The 14,874-nt window shown below is 40.9% G+C and overlaps 1 protein-coding gene across 2 annotated transcripts in view; it reads right to left on the bottom strand.

Annotated features, from left to right (window-relative positions):
* Positions 1-14,874, bottom strand: part of naaladl2 (N-acetylated alpha-linked acidic dipeptidase like 2) — a 376,461-nt gene that overhangs the window by 332,394 nt on the left and 29,193 nt on the right. The window contains exon 2 of one of the 2 annotated variants that reach the window (XM_080474206.1): positions 12,166-12,266. The exons of the other annotated variant lie outside the window; for it this stretch is intronic. The gene's annotated coding sequence lies outside the window, so the exon portion shown is untranslated. The remainder of the gene's footprint in view (positions 1-12,165; positions 12,267-14,874) is intronic. 2 annotated transcript variants of the gene reach the window in all.

Below are 14,874 nucleotides of genomic sequence, written 5' to 3'. Positions count from 1 at the left end.
TCCAGTCATGTTACTGACTGCAGCAAGTGCTCAAACCCTCGTCCAATCATTTTGACGTCATAACGCTCTCTTCCAGCCTGTTACGAGGTGGAGTTCCCGCCATCAAATTCAGGATTATAATTTGTAAAATGTCTCAGTTTTAGCATAAGAGGTGTTCAGAGTTGGGTTTGATAAGCCAATCGCATATCAAATCAATTTCTTTTATTGCATCCAACCATTTTCCAAACGTTTTAGAATTTTATCCAAAATAAAAACAAGTAGATTTGGTGGCTATTCAACCCAAACAATAGTTTTTTCTCTACAACTACTATGGACTGAGTGTGGTCCTGTGAAATTGAGGCAATAATTCAGATGGACACCAAGAAAACTTCAATGACCTTTGAGTTTTACTTTCGTTAAAGATAATATTTAAAGGTGAAAACGTGTCACCAATGTGTACACTGGACTTGATTGTATTATATAATTCCCGACTGGGATCAACAAAGTATTTCTATTCCATTCTAAAATAAGTGGAGATAAATGGATAAATATAATGTGGCATTAGCTGCCATTTGCTAACGGCTAAGATGTAAAGTGAATCTATAGATCCACCTTAACAGAGGCAGACCCAAACATGTCTTCTCGAAAGATGTTTGGAAATGATTTTACTGTAGATTAAGTGTTTCTGGGATCTCGGTGACGTCGTCAGTCTGTAACGTCAACATGCTCCCGAATGGCTGATCCAGTCAAACCAGTGATATCAGCGCCGACTAAAGGTTACGGCTGCTTCGATACCACATCAGCAGTCGCCTTCTCACCTTTCTATTTCCTTCCCTTTCTGTCAGCCTCTCTATCCTTCTTGCGGTTCTCTTCTCTCCATTTCCTCCTCTCTGGGAGAAGTGGCTGACCTTAACCATACAGTGGGTGATTGCTTCTGCAGTTCAACGCGGAGGTCTCATTTCCAAAGCCCCATGACTATTTGTGGAGGTGCAGCCCAGCTGAGATTGATGCCTTATAAAAGCCTTTTTACAGTTGTGACATGTCAGAGAAAAACAAGCAGGGTCTAAGCTCTTCTCTTTCCTCCAACTCCATCCTGACTCACCACAGGACCGGCTTTGCTGATCCTTTTGTCTGTCCTTTTTAATTTAAAATGCACTTTTCTGCAACCTTAACATTTTCGTATTCCTATTCATTTCCGTCACCCCACTTAGGGCAGAGAGGATGAGCTTCAGCATGAGCAAAATAATATGATACTCAAATTATACCCAAATTTCTCACGAGTGAAAAGCATCACCATCAAACAAACCATTTCTCTTCTTTCCCAAAGTCTTTCTTTAGGCGGTTCGTGTGGTATAGAGAGATGTAGACATCCATGCCCCCTTCAAGGACAGGCCTGATCTACTAAATATATATCATATCCACATATAAGAATGGGAACAGACGTGATATTATATCCACAGACGTGCAGAAGCTGATTTACTCGTGGAACACTTCGAGAATTTGTGCAAAATTACATCCACTATTTATTTTGTGCGTTTTCCCGCCTGGATGTGGACCATTAAGTGAGAGAATGATTCCGATTTTGGGAGAAGTGCTGCTGAGCAACTTGCTCAATCAGTTTTTACCTCAACCTTTGAATTTGTGACTGATCACACATTGCATCATTTCTGTGTTTTGCTTCTTTATGATTATTTTTCCTCCCAAATTCAAACTGACAGTGGCGTCCTTCAACCAACAAGTCTGTTTGTGGGGCTTCAGCCCTCCATTCAGTCATTCCAGAGGGAATTAATACGGAAGCAACATAATTCCCAGTTGATCGTTCCTCGGCTCATTTTAATGCATTTTCGGTCTTGTGGCCATTTTCTTTTTCTTTCTCCTTCAAAATGTGGCTTTGAGATCAGCCACTTTTCTGAAGAGGTAGGATATCATTAAGTACCGTTTTACCCTGAGTCAATGCGAGTATCTTTTTAAAAATGAGGGGGCTTGGGCAAGAGTCATTAATTCATGCGAAGATTTATTGTTTTGTTTTGTTAAAGTCTTTATATTTGTAGTTTTTCAATGGTTTATGCAGCCCGGTACAGTTTCTACAAACGTTTTCTGACAGCGCGACTATAATTGGAGGCAATGGAAGGATGATGAGGCTGAATATGGGAACTCTCTGCAGCTTTAGCTGTTTGACTGGCCCTCGGAGTTTCATTGGGAATTCCTGAATCAAATAAAAAAATGACTGATAGTATTATATTGGCTTCTTTACATCTAAAATGGTCACATTTTTTACAGCATTGGGCATTATTACATTACGGGTTAGGTCGAGCATTTGTTGCCTCACAAAACTGGTGTTTCACAGTGGGAAGATGAAAAATATTCAGTTGGTACTATTTACTTTTTTGTTGTTTGTAATTAACTTGAAATTTAGAATTTTCCAGACAGAGTAGGAAACACGGAGAAGAAGTGACGCAGAGCAACAGTCGCTCATCAGAAACATGTAAAATAATTACACTTTTTATCAAGAGATTATCATTATCGTTGTTATTGTTAATCACAATATAAAAAAGGGGGAATTAATTTATCGGGGCAGCATCCAGCTTCATTACTGTTTTAACGTGTGCCTCTTTACGCCTTTTACTGTGTTTTTATACTTTTTATTGTTCTTGTTTTTAGTCACCTTTTAAGGCCTAAGTTGTTGCCTGTGTTGTGTTTGTGTCATTGACAATAAATATACTGTATATTATCTAATAGATAATTCCTTTGGAGCAAATCTCAAGTCAATGTATGCCTCAGTCTTTGAGAGTAGTGCTAATTTTTCATGTGGGAAAACTTTCACTTTGGGAAAATGAGTTGCCCAGACCTGGTCTAAGGAATTGGCCCTGAATCCAAGAAGAACTGAGGCAATGATGACCGATGGTCGACCACAACAAATGTCATGGAGCTGAAAACAACTGGACCAAAAACAAGACTGGCCTTCATAAGAAGGGTCGGAGTGCCTCTGTTCTCTGAGAACGCAGCGTCCTTCAACATCTGTCAGATGATGCTCGGGATGTTTGGTGAGTCTGCGGCGGCCCGAGCTCCTCTGCTGGTGTCGGTGTGCCGGGGCAGCAGACCCAGGGGCGCAGATACCGACAGACTCAACGTCGACAATCAGGGAGTCCAGTTATTGTGTTGGTGGGGAGTGAGCAGCAGTCTGCGACAGGAGGACGACGCGTTAACTCCACGGTATAATGAAGAATGTCCTCAACCTCTCAATTATGTTCTCATTATCCACAAGAGCACCTTCAGCCAGAGACCCACCACTAAATACATTTAACCAGTGCCATGCACTCATTTAAGGTTGTTGCTCGTCTATAGGAGTGAGTGAGTTATTTAGGTTTATTTACTTTTCATTAATTAGTTCTCTCTCGCATGGAGCATCAGAAGCACGAATCATTTCCAACCTGGCGTTCTCACAAATATTCCGATTCTGCATTATATCATCTAGCACAGATGCCCGTCTTGCTGTAGCCCTATGGGTTGTTTTCAAAAAGACTCGTATATAGAAGTGTGTGTGTGTGTGTGTGTGTGTGTGTGTGTGTGTGTATGTGTGTTTGAACATATGTCACTGCCATGCTGCCAGATCCATGTCGTAAATCCTCCATCATGACTATCAGTATGATTAAATAGAGTTACCTGGCCACATCCATCATCACACATAATCACGGGGAAGGTCAGGCAGGTTGCGGACGAGGGGAGGAAGCTAATGGAGAGGCTGCATTCAGTGGCAGTTCATTACTGTATCAACACAAGGACGACATTTTACATTTAAAAAAAAAAGAGCTTTTATAACCTGCCGGTTTTAATTAGCGGACAAACAAAACAGTGAGGAGGAGGAGAGTGTCTCAGCATTGTTTGCCGTCACCATATCAAAGTATCAGGACTCCTTGTCTTGTGAATAAGTTCCTGATATTAGATACAAGGAACTGCATCACCGAAGCTCCAGAGGAAGGCTGCTGGACCAAGCTGCTGTTGTCACATATGACACATCTCACAATATTTTATTAAAGTTAATTTTGCCATCATGGTGGTGATAAAATCAGGGTGCTTGAGTTCCACTCGCAGCATTGATTAGGCCTTTACTGTTAAATGGACTTCACTGACATACAACATATGTAAATGTATGTAAACCCTCAAGAGGCCGAGAAAGGTTCAGGTTTGGACTTGAAAATGTGCAAATGGGCCCTCGGTTGGATCCACAGCCTCATCACCCCCAGAGGGAGCCGCCGTTTTGGTGGCGAAGCTTCCTGTAGTACCACGTTAAAAAAATTCTAATAAAAAAATAATCATGTTGGTTTTAAGGTTTTTAAATGTCACTAGAAAATAAAATCGCTTTATGTCACGATGTTAACGCATCTAACAACCGACGGCGTATTTTGTGAGACTGTGTCTCGGGCAGGCGGCCATTTGAGAGTTACTTTAATGAGTCCTTTCATTAAACCGCCTGGATACGCTCACTTTCATCAGCCATGGCTTTTTGTTTGGGAGGTGTTGCTACTGACAAGAGTAAAAATCTGAAATACGCTCCTTTTTTCAGATACTTTTTTGATGAACTCTAATTCAACAGTGGTAATTTTAATCAACTAGAGGTAACTGAACCGTAATATGCTTTTTTTATTTAAGAATTTTCTGAACTTTCAATCTGACATAATTTCAAAATATGACAAATTTCCATTATCAGGTGGGTTCAATGTACGTCTTCTGCTTTTCCAACAGGCTTGTCTCTGACTCCAGGTCTTTTGCCGTATCGTACTCTGTCATTACTAGTCAAAGGAACATTTCAAATATAATTTCATCTAATATTCTCAGGCCTGACAATATTCTTACAGAAAGAGATCACGATGAATTCCTATATTCTGATGCGTTCTTTATTTATTTATTTATTTTAGAACTGTGGCTCTATACCTTTTTTTTTTATATATATATATATTTTTGATCAGTTAATTCTATTTGAGCCACATATATTTTGATCAATATTGCTGCTGACCTAAAAGTAAAAAATTTAAAATCTAAACAACATGAAAAAAATAATATTAATACATGCTTGGACTGGAGCATCTACAGTGTAGAAATCCAATAATCTATCCATTCTCCCCACAGATGCTGGTGGAGCTTGTTTGTGGTGTTGATAATATACCAAGCAGGACAAACATTGTCTTTTTTCCCTCCAGGTACAAGCATGATTCAACATCATGCAAAGCAATTTCTGCGGTTAACCTGTTTGTTGCAGTCATCCGTCACTGTCGCGAAGTGAACATCGGACAGTAATCGCAATCTCTGTGGGGGAAATAATAAATCCTGAAGAAAGTAAACGATAAATCAAAACCAACAATGGGAGGGAAACCAGACGGCACAAAACCAAGCATTCACCTTTGACCAGTGTGTACAGTCCTGCCCAAAAGTACCAGACAAGGTTATTTAAGTTGTTAAGAACCACCCATCCATGCATTTATTCAACTTAGCCAACAGATATTCAGCTTTCTCTTGTTCGTTCCAACATTTTTGATGTCATGAATCATTTGGAGATCTTTTAAATCATCGAGCGCACTTTCTCCTGAGGCCTCAGCGAGCTCTTTACAGTTTGCCATGATAACGTTGATCAAAACAGTGCCACTTTTAATTAACTAATTATTGCCATGTTTTCAGGGCATCTGAGGCACCCTCGCTTCGAACTGCTTGTTAGAAGAATTAACATACATTTCTCGGTCCGTTCATCCTTAAAACAATGGTTTTCTGCATCAACCTTCATTCCTCTGGAGCAATGCTGCCATCAGCCATAGTGGAGACAGACGTTTTCAGCGGCTCAGCTGAGTGACGCTTTTGTCATATTAACTGGAGTAACGGCGCCCAGTGTCGACAGCTGCGGCCATCGGAATAAAATGATCCATTCTGGTGGTCACGGGGTCAAACAACCATTTCAAATGGAGTCAGGCTCCGGACTGAGGTCTGCATTGAGGGCCATCATTTGCTGCTTTAGAGTAAACCAAAGTGGCAACGCATGTTTTTATTTAGGATAATACTTCAAGTAAATATAAGTATGTCATGTTTTTAATAAAATGTTTAATGTCAGTATCCTTTAGGGTCAGATATCAAACACACTTTATCTACAGGAAAATAGTCAAACCAAACTTTATTTCTAAAGAACTTTTCATTTTTATAGCACAGAGTGCTTTAGAATGACACACACACACACACACACACACACGCACACACACACACACACACACACACACACACACACACACACACACACACACACACACACACACACACACACACACACACACACACACACACACACACACACACACACACACACACACACACACACACAGGCTTTGTTTACACGGCATTTCGAGTGAAAATGCATGTTTGTTTTTTATGTTTTTGTTTCAGAAATGTTTCATGATTACAAGGCCACGGTTTGGATAAAGTCCATTAATACTGAAATGGCAGAAACATTGAATACGATGTCGTTGCCAGGTTGGGCCACTCGTGGGTGCTACTGGTTGTGTATTGAGAACAAAACGCTATAAACATCAACAATAAACAACACGGACATTCTAGTGGACAGACCACCGAGTTGGATTGTCAAAATAAAAGCACCAGTCCCAGGAGAAAATGGACTGGGAGTCATGACACCACAGAGGAAACATTGTTCTGACTGTCCATCTGCCCGTGCAGAGGAACTATTTCCCATGACCGTGGTGCACATGTGCAGTAGCAGCGTTTCCTTCACGGAGACGGAGACGGAGCATTTTCAGAATGATCCTCCTGACGCGGTTCCCATCAGCGCCATGGCAACAATCACAAGGGTTAAGAGTTAGAGCGCAGAGAAAAGGAAAAAGAATGGTGAGATTACGAGAAAATACAGTGGAGAGAGGAAGGGGCAACGAGACAATCCATTCCTCCCCCCTTTTTCATTCCAAACTCCCCGGTGATGAAGTGAATGAAATTTAGATTGGACCTGACCTACCAACGACACAGACACAGATTGTACTTGCAAGATAGAATGAGCAGGAAGAGCAAATGAAGCACACACAGAGCGGGGACAAGGAGGACGATAAAAAGAAAACGCATTTCAGTAAATGCACGAATTACAGAGGAATATAAAGGAATACATATGACAGCATATGAGTGAAGGGAAAACGCTGATGGAGTGAAACGTGTGGATTTGAGTTGTTGCCTGGCTGTGACACGCTGCATTCAGTCTCTTCAATCATCTTTCTTCCTCAATATGCCAACTTCCAGCTGCAGCAGCCTGTCTTCACTGTAGATACATGAATGCATAAGATCACTTGTTCAATGAGATATTTGCATGGGACTTCGGTTGGAAATTATATAAAAATACATAGTGTGAAAAAGATTCTTAGTCAGCGCCTCATGCCAGACTGTGTTGGACACTGAGAGACATGAATCAGTTAAATCCTCACAGAGATGTTCAATTCATGGAGTGAATGACTAAACAGTAACTGAGTCGCTGACTCAACCCTACGAGTCATTAACAAGGCAGAAGTGGAACAGCTTTTGACTCTTGCTTTATGAGTCAGAGAACGAACTCATTTCCCTGACAAGCCGTCCAGCATGACAACTGATGTTCTGTTGAGATTGTTTGGTTCTTTGACGTTCCACGACACCCGCTTTTATAAATCCAAAATAAAAAGTGATTGATGGATCAATGTTTTGGCTGTCTGTGTGTTATCTAATTGTAAATGTTTTCTAACTCTTCTTCTATTCCACAGTGGCGCAGTGCTTAGCGCCCTCGCCTGGATTCCTCCAGGTACTCCGGTTTCCTCACACAGACCAATAACATGTATGTGAGGTTGACTGCTGACCCTAAACTGCCCGCGACTGTGAATGTCTCTGTGTGTTTGCCCTGTGACAGCCAGGCCACCTGCCCTGGTCCACCCTGCCCTCGGCCCTATTGTCAGCTGGGATTCACTCCAGCACCCCACAACCCTGCACGGATTAATGGGTATAAAAGATAGACCCACATAAGTGTTAAAACAAAGTGAAATCAGTTCATTTTTGTCACTAAATCAACATCACAGCGTCTTAATATGATAATATATACATAATAGATCTCAATTGACTTGACAAGATGTCAAATGTTGAACAATTAGACATGTTAAATGGGGCAGTAATGACTGCTGAACATGTCGGCCATATGGACCGGCCCCACTGAGATCTAATCGTTGGCAAAGGGCCCAATGCACTTGTACAAGTGAGTGGAAGAGTGGGTGAGAAAAGGAAGAAATTAATTGTGGAATGAAGTCGATTTAATCCCACATTGTTTAGTCTGGGGTGGGGTGGGGGGGGGGGGGGGGGGGGGGGGGGGGTACAGATGGCAAGAGGGAGAAAAAGGTGGTCAAGTAAGCAGGTCATCCTTGGAAGAAAAATCAGACTTCATTCTTCATGAGACGAAAACAAGTTTCCTCAGACAAGGCTGCTGCACTGCAGGGAGTTTAACTACAGGCACTGAATGCAGAGCAGCACATAGGTTGGTCTGACTGCCACTCAAAATCAGAGACTGTTGAGACGTCCATACTATTCCTCTGGATAAACACTTTATACGAACAATGAAAGAAAGAAACATCCATAATTGTAAAAGTAGCAAGAAAGAAAGAAAGAAACTGAAGCTGTTACTAAGAACTGTCATTGTACCACATAAATCACCTGAAATGAATGAAACTGCTGCACTGGGTACCTTCTGCAGGTGACTCAGCATCTATATGCTGATGACGTCATTATTTCTACATCTACTGCCTCCCTCACTGCGGCGATGTCTTCATTACGGGCCAGCTGCAACGACCAGCAACTGGCTTTTTTCACTATTTAGTTCTAAACGGTAACAAAACAAGATTGCATGGTTTTCAACAGAAATGTGACACTTGTGCAAAACGTCCTTGTTGGATCTCTGTGAGATTGAAAACATTGAAAACTACAAGTGACTCCGGATCTGACCTGCATAAATGGACCCCGACATTTTCACTTGGAAACACTTTCATGTAAATGGAGCCTCAGTTTATATAAAGCACTGGTGTGTGTGTGTGCGTGTGTGTGTGTGTGTGTGCGTGTGCAAATGAAGGACCATACACACACACAGTCATTCACCAGGATGCAGCGTGGAACCGTCTAACAAACAGAAGCCCTGCTCTCCATTAAGGCTCTTCTCGCTGCCCTTCACTAAATCAGCTCGCTCCCAACAGACTCCTCCACTTTGATGACATTGCTTCAAAGCTGTTTCACTCTCACTTTAATCTTTAATGAAATAATAGTGCAGAAGAGGCAAAGGATGTGATGGGCATTTATGCCATGTTTAAAAGGAGAGATTTTATCCCTCTACTAAAATTAACAGGCTTATCTCTTTGAACTGAATCCATTCTTCTTCTCAACGGGAGGTATCACCTCTTTGACATTGGTCTCGGACACATTTGTTCATTTTGTTTTCAATCATTTTCTGACTTTGGTGAGGCAATTTAAAAAAAGCAACTCCCAATAGCAGAACAGTAATAATTTGCCGTTTTCTAGTCTTGTAATCTTGTTTTTTTATGTTTTTTTTTAAATCACAATCTCTGATTAACCCTTCACAAAAAAAATTAAAATTTCCCCCCCAAAGGAATATTGACAAAACAAGGAACAGTGTATAATTACAAAAAAAAAAAAAAGGAAATTAAAATAGAATAAAAAATACGAAACAAAGCAAAACATTGACAAAATAAAGCATGCGGGTCTCAAAGTCAATTTCAAGTCTGTATTTCTAATTATCAGTCCATTGTTGTTCGTTTCCATCAGTTTGAGGCCACATTTACATGTACTCAGGTATTTTTAAATACCTGAGTACATTTACATGTACTCGGGTATTTAAAAATAAACCCTGATATTTCTCAGCATTTGGGCCGCACATTTACACAAACGCAGCTACGACTCACCACGATTCCTGAAAAGTCTGAAGATCTGGATGAACTCAGTCTCTGTTTCCCCCTAAAGAGGGGAGGCGGATATTTACGTCACAATTCGTGATGTCGTGTTTTTTCCAAGACTCTGATTGGCTATCATGGCTTCATGCTTCCCGTTACACTGCCCCCTACAGGTTTGGCAGCTCATAGCAGCTCTGAACCAGGTGTATATGCAGGTCCGCGCAAATTAAGAAAATGTAAATGTAGAGGGGAAATATTAGTTTTTGTAAAAACCCGGTACATGTAAACGTGGCCTCAGTGGCTAATACACACACCATTTTCTCCATCATCCATCTCCATCTTTTTTTGTGTTCTTTTAGAGTAGAATGTTTGTTCCAGAGTCTGCAGCTGCTTCACGATGTCGATAAAGAGGCTGTGGTCGGGCAGTTCTTTCTGGAGTCAGTATTCTGTGATTTTTTTTTTGTTTTTTCTTTTACTTGCTGCCAGCAGTATCTTAAAGAGGTAGAAACATCACAGTGGTTTTGGGTTCAAGATGTCAAGAAGAAAATAACGAGCATTCAATTTTGTATCGGCCTACATGACAACCATGTGCCCACTTGACCACAGCTCTTAGTTTATACATTTTTAACAACGTGCATGAGGAGATTTTGGCATTACCACATTCATAATTCTCAAAACTATTTAAAATTTAAAACTTTTTATTTGAGCAAAAAAGAGATTTTCTATATTAGATCAACCTTCTAAATGCTTTTTGATTCATACTTTTATATTTTACCTCAGCAAGGCATTCTTTAAGGAGTTTGAATATCTAGTGAAAATTATATATGTTGGAGGTTTAATGTGTGAAATTATTTGACCATTATTCTTATTCACCTTCCAAAATTCATTTGACCTGAAAATGGTTGCTTTATGTATGAAATGCTGAGATTATACTGATTGTACAAATAATTGTGATTAATTCGTTTCAAATCCCCAAATTATTCATTGGATTCATCCTTTATTATCATTCTGGACATGTGCATGTGAGCAAACGTGTGTTTTATATGTAGATATGCATGTGTATGTTTAAAAAAAAGTCATGTTACTCATTAATAACTTTAATTTAAATGTCTGAAAAGTAAAGTGCTATATCAATAAAGACAAGGACATTGATTCATGTTCTTCCTGTGTGTGGGGGGGTTCCCTCCAGGTACTCATGTTTCCTCCCACAGTCCCAAAACATTGTCTTAAGTTAATTGGTGACTCTAAATTGCCCCGAGGTGTGAATGTGAGTGTGTGTGTAGTTGTTTATCTCTGTGATGTGTGATGGGCATTGATTTAATTCCTTGATAGTACAAGACAAAAGCATGGCGAGCCAGGCTCTTAGCAGTGTGGCTGCAGACATTACTGACAGCGGAGTCTTTTCATCGGAGAACACAAGTAATACACTTGTTTATATACCCCATGAACACACTTTTAAATCATTGCAGTGTGTTAATATTTGCCAGACATGTGTCTTGAATGTTATAAGTTTCAAATAAAACAGCATTTTCAGTCCAATGACAGTTAATGAACACCAACACATTAATTAACTGGTGAAAATGTGTAACACGTCCATGGAGTCCAGCCCGAGTCGGTCCGTTCAGGATGCAGGAGAAACTGCAGTTAAACTGGAATCAATTCAATCCTTTTAAATTGGATCCACTGTGGAATGAAAACGACGGGCTATCTAGGAATATTCCACATAATAAAGCAGAATTTCTACTTTCTATATCTGCTCTCTGTAGTATTGCAACTTCATTGCACTAAAACTAAAGGAAAATCTCGACGACGATTGCAAAAACAGCCAAATAAGATCTGTGGCCTCTTGTTCTGAATGTGGTTATGACATAGAAACTTTTTTGTGTCATGCCACTTCCCTAAAGCACATTTTATTGAAGGATTGAATTGAATATATGTATCTCATTTTTAAACCCCAGTCAAGGCTGCCAGAATCTCAAAAGTATTTTTGAGACTCAAATTTGAGCACAAGCCGACATGTGATTGGACCCTTCATGATTAATGCTACGCCACTTTACTTCATGGAAACGGTTGAATATTGGGATGGTCTCCAATCACAGTTAAAGATTTGGTGGCTCAAGATGTTGCAGTTGTAGGTGCCATTGACAAATGTGCTTAAGAAATAAAATTGAGCGGTTTATTCTAAAGGAGGCCATTCTTTTACAACAAACATATAAAAAGAATAAATCGTGAACCATACTTCTTCCTTCACCGTTCCAAGTGACCACCTCTTTTTGTGCCGTCGGTTTCTCGGTGTCCCCCAACTGATAAAGATCCCAAATGGCAAGGTCCACCCTCGATCTGCCCATCAAATAAATAAATAAATAAATCAATCAGACAGATGGTCATTCATATGAAAACAGATATTTTACCACGTTTTAAAGTCAACAATTGACCTGACATGCATGGTTTTGTTTTTTTGTGTCCAAAGTAAAACCACCAAAGCTAAAGTCTCCAGTCTGGAATCAAACAAGCTTTTCTTCATGTACAGTGACGGTACTAAACATTTCACCTAACCGCCAACCAGCACCAAAAGCTACCGTCACGGTATGGCTAAAGAAATGCAATGGAAGACAAGTCCAATAGTGTAGTGACCTAGCAGTGTGGTAGTTCACTTCCTCTTTCACAATATTGGAGGGAGATTAACGCCAACTCATTCCATTAGACTCGGCCGAGACTTTGGAGAATAGATGTTTTTATCTATATTTTATGGCCTTTGTGCTGAATGGAAATATTGGACGACCAGTATCTCTTCTAATCACAGCCATTTCTGTTGCTGCAGCTCCTCTTCTGGATCATCTGCATTCGCATGGCCTGTATTAAATATTCCCGTCAGCTTTCCACTGTGCTCACAGCGCAAAACCACTCTGGTCCGTGTCACTAATGATCTTCTAATGGCAGGAGATGAAGGCTCTCCCTCCCTCCTCATCCTCCTCCTCGACCTGACAGCTGGCTTTAGATCATCCTCCTCAAGCGCCTCAGTGAAGACGTTGGACTTTCAAAACACTGCTCTGGATTGCTTTACGTCTTATATCTCTGAGGACCTATTTTTTTCAGCGTGGGAGCTGTAAGGTCTTACCTGCGGTGTCCCGCAAGGATCTGTCCTTGGCCCGTTACTCTTAAGGGACATGCTCCCTCAGGTCATGTCAGCCAGTATGGAATTTCATTGTGTTGCTATGCAGATGACACCCAGCTTTACCTCAGGACTGCTCCATCACTATCATCCCCATCATCATCATCAACACTCAGTACTTGCCTGGATGAGATCATGGCATGGATGGGTCATAATTCCCTTCAGCTAAACTGCTCTAAATCCAAAGCAATAATTATTGGCACCCCTTTCATCTGCTGTCGCCAACCTCGGTGTGAGACTGGACCCTCACAATAACTTTTGAACCATATCAAACATCTATCAATCCTGTTCTTTTTCCACCTCAAGAACATTTCCAGACTCTGTCCCTCCCTCACCACACCTGACGCGTGAACATATCAACTCAATACTCCGCACACATCAAACCAACACCTCCTCCACAAAAGGTGAGAATCCTCTCCCTGTCGCTTGCCATTGTTCTTGTTCTTGTTGTAGTATAACATTTTGGTCGAACTGAGGATTTCTGCATATTGTCTGAAATTTAAATGCAATATTTTGCCCCATTCATACAAAAACTAAATAAGACAACACAATAATAAATAAATGCTTATTGTGACTTCTGCATAAAGTGCAGTGTATCACCAAATGATAGATATCAGTGTCTCCTGCTGTCTGAGCACATATCACACCAAACTTGACTTTCCACACCAAATCTCTCATGTTTACACATGAGCTCAGGAAAATCGTTCAAAGCGTCAAAACTTCTTTGCTGATCTGAGGGAAGAGAATGAAAGAAGTATTTCTGACTCAGAAATAGAGATGCTATTGGGCAGAAAGGGCATTCACAATCCCCAGGGTGCTCTAATCGGTTCAACCGCAGCATTTTTTAAAAGGGACACCAAACTCTGCTTTGTCCCTTATTTATTCAGCGATGAGGCCTTAAATGGCACTGTGGAGCAGGTACAGGTGTTTAGAAGAGATAAGACCCCCACCTGCCACCCAGCAGCCCCCTTCCTGACACTTTTAAAGGGCTTTAGCCTCCCCCCGCCCCCCAAAAAAACCCAGAAAAAACCCGGTGTTGGGTATTTTCAGGTGCCAGCCTGTCAGTCATCCTCTGTTTCATATATAGAGCCTGATATGTTTCAGAGGGGAGGAGTGATGATGGAAGGGAAGGATGGAGAGCTTGTCATCTCAGGGTGGTGATGATAACCCAGACAGACAGACGGTGGATTCAGATGGAGTTAATAAGTCAAAAATAGAGGATGAAATAGAGGGAGCAACACATCATAGACTTGGAAACACTGCGGAGAACAATCCATGCAGCTGGCGCACGAAGCTCCACTGTCATGAAGCCACAAGTATCTATGAAATGCTCTGACTTCCTGTGTTTAGAAACTGTCAGATGATTCGTTTCTTCATAATGATCAAGTCAGGAAGGAACAATGTGTGAAAATCTGGTGTCTTAGACTTTGGCAAATAATGTCCTTTTGGTCCCACCATATGAATGTCTAAACTAAAGACGACTGTCATTTCCGGATTATTGAGTGAACTTGAATATAAGACGCACCCACCAAATCTTTAAAAAGAAAATTAAATGTGTGCATTTTGAGGCCGACACTCGTCTATAAGCTGCAAATGTCCACATTGTAACAGGGCATGAATATCACTGCAGGTGATCACTTTTGGGGGCGGGCGGGGGGGGGGGGGGGGGGGGGGGGGTGAAGCATGTCCTGTGCCTCTCTTCAAAATAAAATGACAAAAAAAGTTGCATCATATCTTCATTTAAGTCTGTGAAATTATTTGAGAGAAGCAAGTGAA

This window comes from Lipophrys pholis, assembly GCF_963383615.2.
Source record: "Lipophrys pholis genome assembly, chromosome: 10".
NCBI lineage: Eukaryota > Metazoa > Chordata > Actinopteri > Blenniiformes > Blenniidae > Lipophrys > Lipophrys pholis.
The sequence above is the reverse complement of the archived record's forward strand: the minus strand, read 5'-3'. Positions and strand labels throughout refer to the sequence as shown.